This window comes from Sciurus carolinensis, chromosome 4 (genome assembly GCF_902686445.1).
Source record: "Sciurus carolinensis chromosome 4, mSciCar1.2, whole genome shotgun sequence".
Taxonomy (NCBI): domain Eukaryota; kingdom Metazoa; phylum Chordata; class Mammalia; order Rodentia; family Sciuridae; genus Sciurus; species Sciurus carolinensis.
In genome coordinates, this window is record NC_062216.1 from 101,090,078 (window position 1) to 101,096,624 (window position 6,547).

Here is a 6,547-nt window from a genome sequence, read left to right on the forward strand (position 1 = left end):
TAAGAGTTTTTCTTTCTTTTTGTCTGAATATTCAAATCAAGAAGAACCATACCTTGCAAATAACAAACCAGTACTCTTAATTCATACGTCAGAATCACTTCAGCCTAGAACAGGCACTCCTTCAATAATTCCACATACTAAAAATAATTACCCTTCCATTGAATGTTTTGTGAAATAAATTGTTTATGCTTTGCAAACTGAGGAAAATAGGCTTTTCTACTACAATTTTTAAAACTCTTCAAAATACTACATTTATAGCATCTTATAAGAAATTATAGTTTTCTTCTTGGCAATTTCCTTAATATTTTCAATAATCATTAATGGTGAAAGAGTAGAATACCACTGTTTGCAACATTTTGTATTTGTGCAAAAAAAAAAAAGTGTTCATTTGCAGAGACATGTTTGGGTAACCCTAAGATGGCAGCTGGCATTGAGTCAAGAGGTGGTGCATAATTAGTGTTAACACAGCATGATCTACTTTTGCCTGATTAGTTAATGTCTTCTCTGCGCTAGTGGTCAACAGATATTCCTCATTCTTTCTTGATTGGTACCAAGGGGCATGCTTCAGTTGTGCTAATCCTAAGCTGATTGGCTGCCTTAGGTATATAAGACACCCACCTATAGGAAGCACCTTGGATAAGCAGCACCTCTGATAGATCGCAGAACGCCCGGAGATTGCAGTTCGCAGAATGGAGAACTAAAGCCACACCTCTAGGTCGCAGGTTGTAGGACGTAGGCTGCATGCTCCACACCGCATGCCGCACCTCCAAGAAGTGACCCACCTTTAAGAAGCAGTAGACCTTTGATAAGTGTAGCCTCTCTGAAAGAGTAGCATTCTCTAAAATTAAGCAAAGTCTCTTTTCCTCTAAGCAAATTCTCTTTTCCTCTAAGCAAAGTCTTTCTTCCTCTCAAAGCCTCTCTTCCTCTAAAACTAAAAGTAAGCAAAGCCTTTCTTCCTCTATAAACTAGCGAACAAGCAAACAAGCAAGGAAGTAGCCCAGTTAAAGATAATAGAAGTAGTTCAGTTTCCAGTCTACCTCCAATAAATTACCGCGGGATTTTCGCTGCGGGCGGCAACATTCATTCATTATTTTTTATTTCATTGGCATCCAATGAGCCCTGCTCTTTTCCTTGTGTAAGACAGGGTGAATTTGAATAAGGACACGTTGATATGACTAGCATGACTGTTTTTAGGTGCTTTTTGTGAGTCTGGATAGGTGCCCAGTGAACTATGTCTTTGCAGTATTCATGGGCAGGTTGAAGCATAAGGAGAAGGTTTTGGATTTCTACTTTGGTACTGCCTGATGCTTATGTTTATTTTCTCTCCTTATGTCCACTCCACCCATTATCATCTTATCCATGTTAATATGTTTTTAAAATCTATCCATCAGTTCAGTACCTAGTATGTGTATGTATGTGAGGTGAAGTGAGAGAACATCAAAGAACAATGTTAGAAATGTCCAGGTAGTTCACACTCAAGCTAGGGAGGCAACCTTTCAGGTAGTTAGAGAACATTGATTTTGAATTGTGTGGTGCAGGCTGTCACTACAATAGGCATTTGGAGAATGAAAGGTCCCTGTGGTTGTATTGATGTGTTGTTTAGAGTTCTTTGATTATTAGCAATAATCAAACTGACTGCCTAATGGATGAAAAAAAGGGGTGAGTATATTTATCCTTATAAAATCTACAGAAAGATTAAAAAGCTAACCACAAAAATGACAGAATCCAAAAGTTAAACTGCCTGAAATGCTTGGTTGTGTTTTAAGAATGCTGTCCCCAGAATAATTATGCTCTATCCATTTTTCTAGCTTGTGTTATTTCACTCAAATATCAAAAACCCAGGAGAGAAAATGTGACTGTTCTGCCTATGTCAATAAACAACTGCTTGGTTATGGTAGATGGGCCACCTTGATTTACAACCCACAAAAACGAATATGGACTTCTAGTTTTACCTATGTCAGAATAGGCAATAATGGAATGTTACAAAAGCTGGATGTCTAAAAGCTCAATCTGTGAATTACCTCTCTATATTAATTATACCTCTATTCTTAGTTTCTGAAGATAATATTTCTGAATTGGAATTCTGATTTAGGTGTATAATGGTTAATTTGAATTATCAATTTGATTGGATTAAGAGATCCTATGATTAAGAGATTTCTGGGTGTGTCCATGAGGGTGTGTCTAGGAATACTGGAATGTGGGATAGTGAACTGAAGTGGAGACCCTCCCTAAGTGTGGGTGGCACCACCCAATAGGATGGTGGCTTGAATGGAATAGAAGTTGGAAGAACAAGGAAGCAGATGCAGATGCAAGCTCCACTCTTGAACAAGTTCTTGATCACTGCTGCTTCAATCCTCTGAGGATATGGAACTCTAGATTTTTCACTCTTCCAAAGTGATCTCTGCCAGTGATTCTCCAGGTAGTTTCCAGAAGACTTGATCTCAGACTAGGGTAGCACTGTAGATCCCTCTTGTTCTGGTACTTCCTCCTCTTTGACTGCGCAGCTGCTGTTTCTTTCAGCTCTCCAACCTGCAGATGGCCATTGTGGACTATCCAGCTTCTGGTTGTGTAAGTCAATCTAATAAATCCCCTTTTTATAATCATACTTCCTATTGATTATGTTCCTCTAGAGAGAACTCTGACTAAAACAAGGTGCTTAGTCACTGACCTTGGGTAAATTACCTTCTATACCTCCTGTACACTTTCCTACCTTTCAGGACTTTGGGGATTCAGCCCAATTTGTACAAGACTCTATCACAGATATGTACAAAATAAGTGAAGGCATTCATGTTATCATTGCATAAACAAATGCATCTAGAATAAGCATAACTGGCAAGGTAGATAATATCCTACTCTTCTGTTAATTAAACTTCCTTACACTTCTGTTCACACTTGCTAAAAAATTATTAATCCAACATGTCTCCTTTAACTCCTTATTGAGAAAAAGCATATATTATTTTAAACGGAAAAAAAAGACAGCCCTTAGTTTTCTAAATTGATTTATGGGAAGATCTCATTTAATATAATCACGTTTTGAAACATGTTCACCCACCTGTTTTTGTTTTGCTTTGTTCGTATTTTAAGGTGGCTGATGGTTTGAGGTCAAGTGTACAAAAGTATAACATGCTGTCTGCTGCTGCTAATTAGACTGTTAGTGACCTTGAGCACTCTTTTGTTTACTGCAATCAGTACTGCATTCTGAATATCTTATTGGCTCCCTGTACGTTGTTATATTTGAATACTTATTAGTCCTGAAATTGAATAGTAGGCAAAGAAACGCATTTTGTAGTGGAAATTTTTATTGATTTTTTTTTTACCATGAGTAACTTGGGCTCCAGCTACACTATGAAGGCAGAGGGCTATATATATAAATATATATATATATATTTAGATGTGTTTCTATATCTATATGGATTATAGATTTGGGACCTATAGACTATCTAGGGGATGCTCACTGGTGTCTCTTGATGATACTATATCCAGTGTTGATTGCAAATGGAGAATTTCAGAAACCACCATGTGATAAGCACAAGGAAATCAAGGGCACAGTCCTTTGGTATGAAGGTCTGAGTCTCCCCAGAAGGCAAACAACACAGACGAGCCAAGGCACAGACAGGCCCAGGGTGAGAGAACTCTAAAACAGGTAATAGAGAAATAAGAGCAATCATGACCCTGGAATCAGGTATAGTACTGAGGACAGCAGCTTTCCCCACACATTTCTTTGCATTGAGTCTTTGTAGAAATTTCAAACAGCTACCGTATTTTTTTTAATTGTAAACAAATGGGATACATGTTGTTTCTCTGTTTGTACATGGAGTAAAGGCATACCATTTGTGTAATCATAAATTTACATAGGGTAATGTTGTTTGATTCATTCTGTTATTTTTTCCCTTGCCCCCTACCCCTTCTACCCCTCTTTTCCCTCTATACAGTCCTTCCTTCCTCCATTCTTGCCCCCCTCCCTAACCCTAACTCTAACCCTAACACTAAAAAAACAGTGGTTAGATGCCACGAAGTAGGTGGCAATGCCTTAACCGTATGCGTGTCGTCAGGCCTGAGGGCCTCTTCCATCCTTGTCAAGGGAGTGCTAACCTTCTCTCCTTTCATACAACACCAGCTTTCGTATTGAAGGGAATTCTGTAATTCACTATACTTAATGAAAAGCAAAAGAGTGATGAGCATTAGGCACAAAGAAAGGGCTGTATCTGAACAACTCTTGTGTGCCATTTCTAATCCTCTTATTAGAGACCAGTTTCCATGAAGGCTTCACCCAGGTTCAGTGAGGTGCAACCTGGCCACACATTGCTTCAGGCCACCACTAGTTACCTCTTACTTTGTGTGTACTCATTACAATTCTCTCAGCATTCACACTTCTGTAGAGGTGTTAATGATCAAGGATGTAGTCCATGACCTGTGGACTAGACTGATAAGTGCCTTCCCTCTTCTTCCCAGTGGCTTGGATCTGAGATACATGTCAGGAGGCCTTCAGATGTTTTTGCAAACTGATCTCCCTGCCTCTAGAGGTAGAAGCTAAATCAGCATGTGTTTTTCTCTCAGCTTTATTGTTTTACCATTTCTCCCTCTGACTCCCAAGGCTGACCCCTGGAATTATGTTCCCAAATAAATTATTCTCAAAGAAACTTTTCTGGCGTTTGGTTCTTTGTAAGAACCTAGACTGAGATGAAAAATATAATTTGTATTCATTTAAAACCTATTAGAAACATACTGTGGCTTCTTATCACCAACCAACAAACACTCTGATTTGCTTTATTTACTCACTTTTTAAACTTACTTTTAACCTGCACAAAGAAAAAGAATATATGAATGTATCTGGACTATTTGAAAACACATTTCTGATATTATCACCTCATGTATAAATATATCAATTTGTATCTCTAATACACAAACCCTTTGAAAATATTTTAAAAATCACATTATCAAATTCCCAGAATTAAAAAATATTTCCTTGATATTATCATCAGATATTATTATGTCCTAATATATATAATTATCTGATGTTTATCTTTTTTTTTTTTTTTTTTTTTCCTCAGGGCTGGGGTTTGATCCTGGGGGCTAGTGCATGCTAGGAAATTGCTCTACCATTGAGCTACGTCTCCAAACCTTTCTAAAATATACATATATATTCTGAGTCAGGGTTTCACTAAGTTACTAAGACTGGCCTCAAACTTGTGATCCTTCTGACTTTCATCCTCCCAAGTAACTGGACCACTGTGCCTAGACTAGAAACATCTTTTTTGTAGCTAATCTGTCAGACTGAGAATTGTAGCAAGACAGGATATTTTATTTGGTCCCTATGTTTCCTTTCTTCCCTCCCTTTTTTTTCCTTCCCTCCCCTCCTTCCTTCTTTTCTTCCCTCTCTTTCCTTCCATTGTCTTTGTTTATATAAGAAATTGGGTCATTTGTTCTTTAGGATTTTCTACATTCTGGGTTTGGCTAATTGTTTCCTCAAGGTTCATTTTAAATATAAACTTTTAAAAATATTAAGCATTGTTCCTAAAAATTTTCTCTGTACAATGTCTTGCTGATTACTCTGGGAATGCTTTCTAGCTGGGCTTCCTTGGTGCTGACTTCCTGTTTTCCAGTAGGAGAACTTTGCATTTGTGCTGAGGAAAAGGAATTCATTTCCTGCTCCCTGGTTGGAAGACACAGTGACTGGCTTATCTGATTTATGCTGGAAATGGAGTTCTACATTGAGATGCATTTAGTTATTGATACCACCTTGCATCATGATCTGAAGTGTTGTGCAAATGTGGATACAAATGAAGAATTTTTAAATAGTGTATTAAGAAATTAAGGTAAAAGTTAGGAAAATAATTACAAAACTTAAGGTGTCATTCTGAACTGCATAACAGATACCAGGATGCTTCATATAAAATACTATTGACCATTCTGTATGATTGAAGCACATCACTGGCAGCATATTTTTGTTCTGTTGTATCTCAGAACTTATAACTGTGCCTGGTCAACAGAAAAAATTAATAACTCGTTGTTTTCTGACTAGTTAACTACTTGTATACAATCACACCGTGTCCGCATGTGACTGTATCAAAGCTATGTGAGCTAAACAGACAACTTAAAACAAAAATGCTATTACATCTACATTCTTGGCATAGTCCTTTTGGGAATTAAATATTAAGACACTGGTTGCCGATGATACCACAGATAAATTCACTAGATCTCAAAGGTTTACTTTCAAGAGTAAGGCAGAAGAGAGTGAAAAAAACCCAGGCAAACCCCTAGTGATGACAGAGAAATGGCAATTATTGCTTTCCTTCTGTGGAAGAAAAGATACTTCCAAGAGCATTACTGTGGTGCAGGAATGAGAAGCATCTTCAGAATGAGGTGATGACTGAGGGCGAAGCTCAGTGGTAGAGCACATGCATAGCATGTGGCAAGACAATGGGTTCAATTCCCAGCATCAAAAAAAAAAAAAAAGGACGATTTTGATATTTTACCTCAGTACATGGGAAAAACATGTCCTATGATAAAGAATAATGAAATTTTCAAATTATAGTTGCATAAGTAA

The 6,547-nt window shown here is 37.5% G+C and overlaps 1 non-coding gene across 1 annotated transcript; it reads right to left on the reverse strand.

Moving 5' to 3' along the window:
- Positions 1 to 3,989: 3,989 nt before the first annotated feature.
- LOC124984145 (U6atac minor spliceosomal RNA) lies at positions 3,990 to 4,114 on the reverse strand. Its single transcript, XR_007108604.1, has one exon. It is a non-coding gene; the product is annotated as a U6atac minor spliceosomal RNA (small nuclear RNA).
- Between the last annotated feature and the right edge of the window lie 2,433 nt (positions 4,115 to 6,547).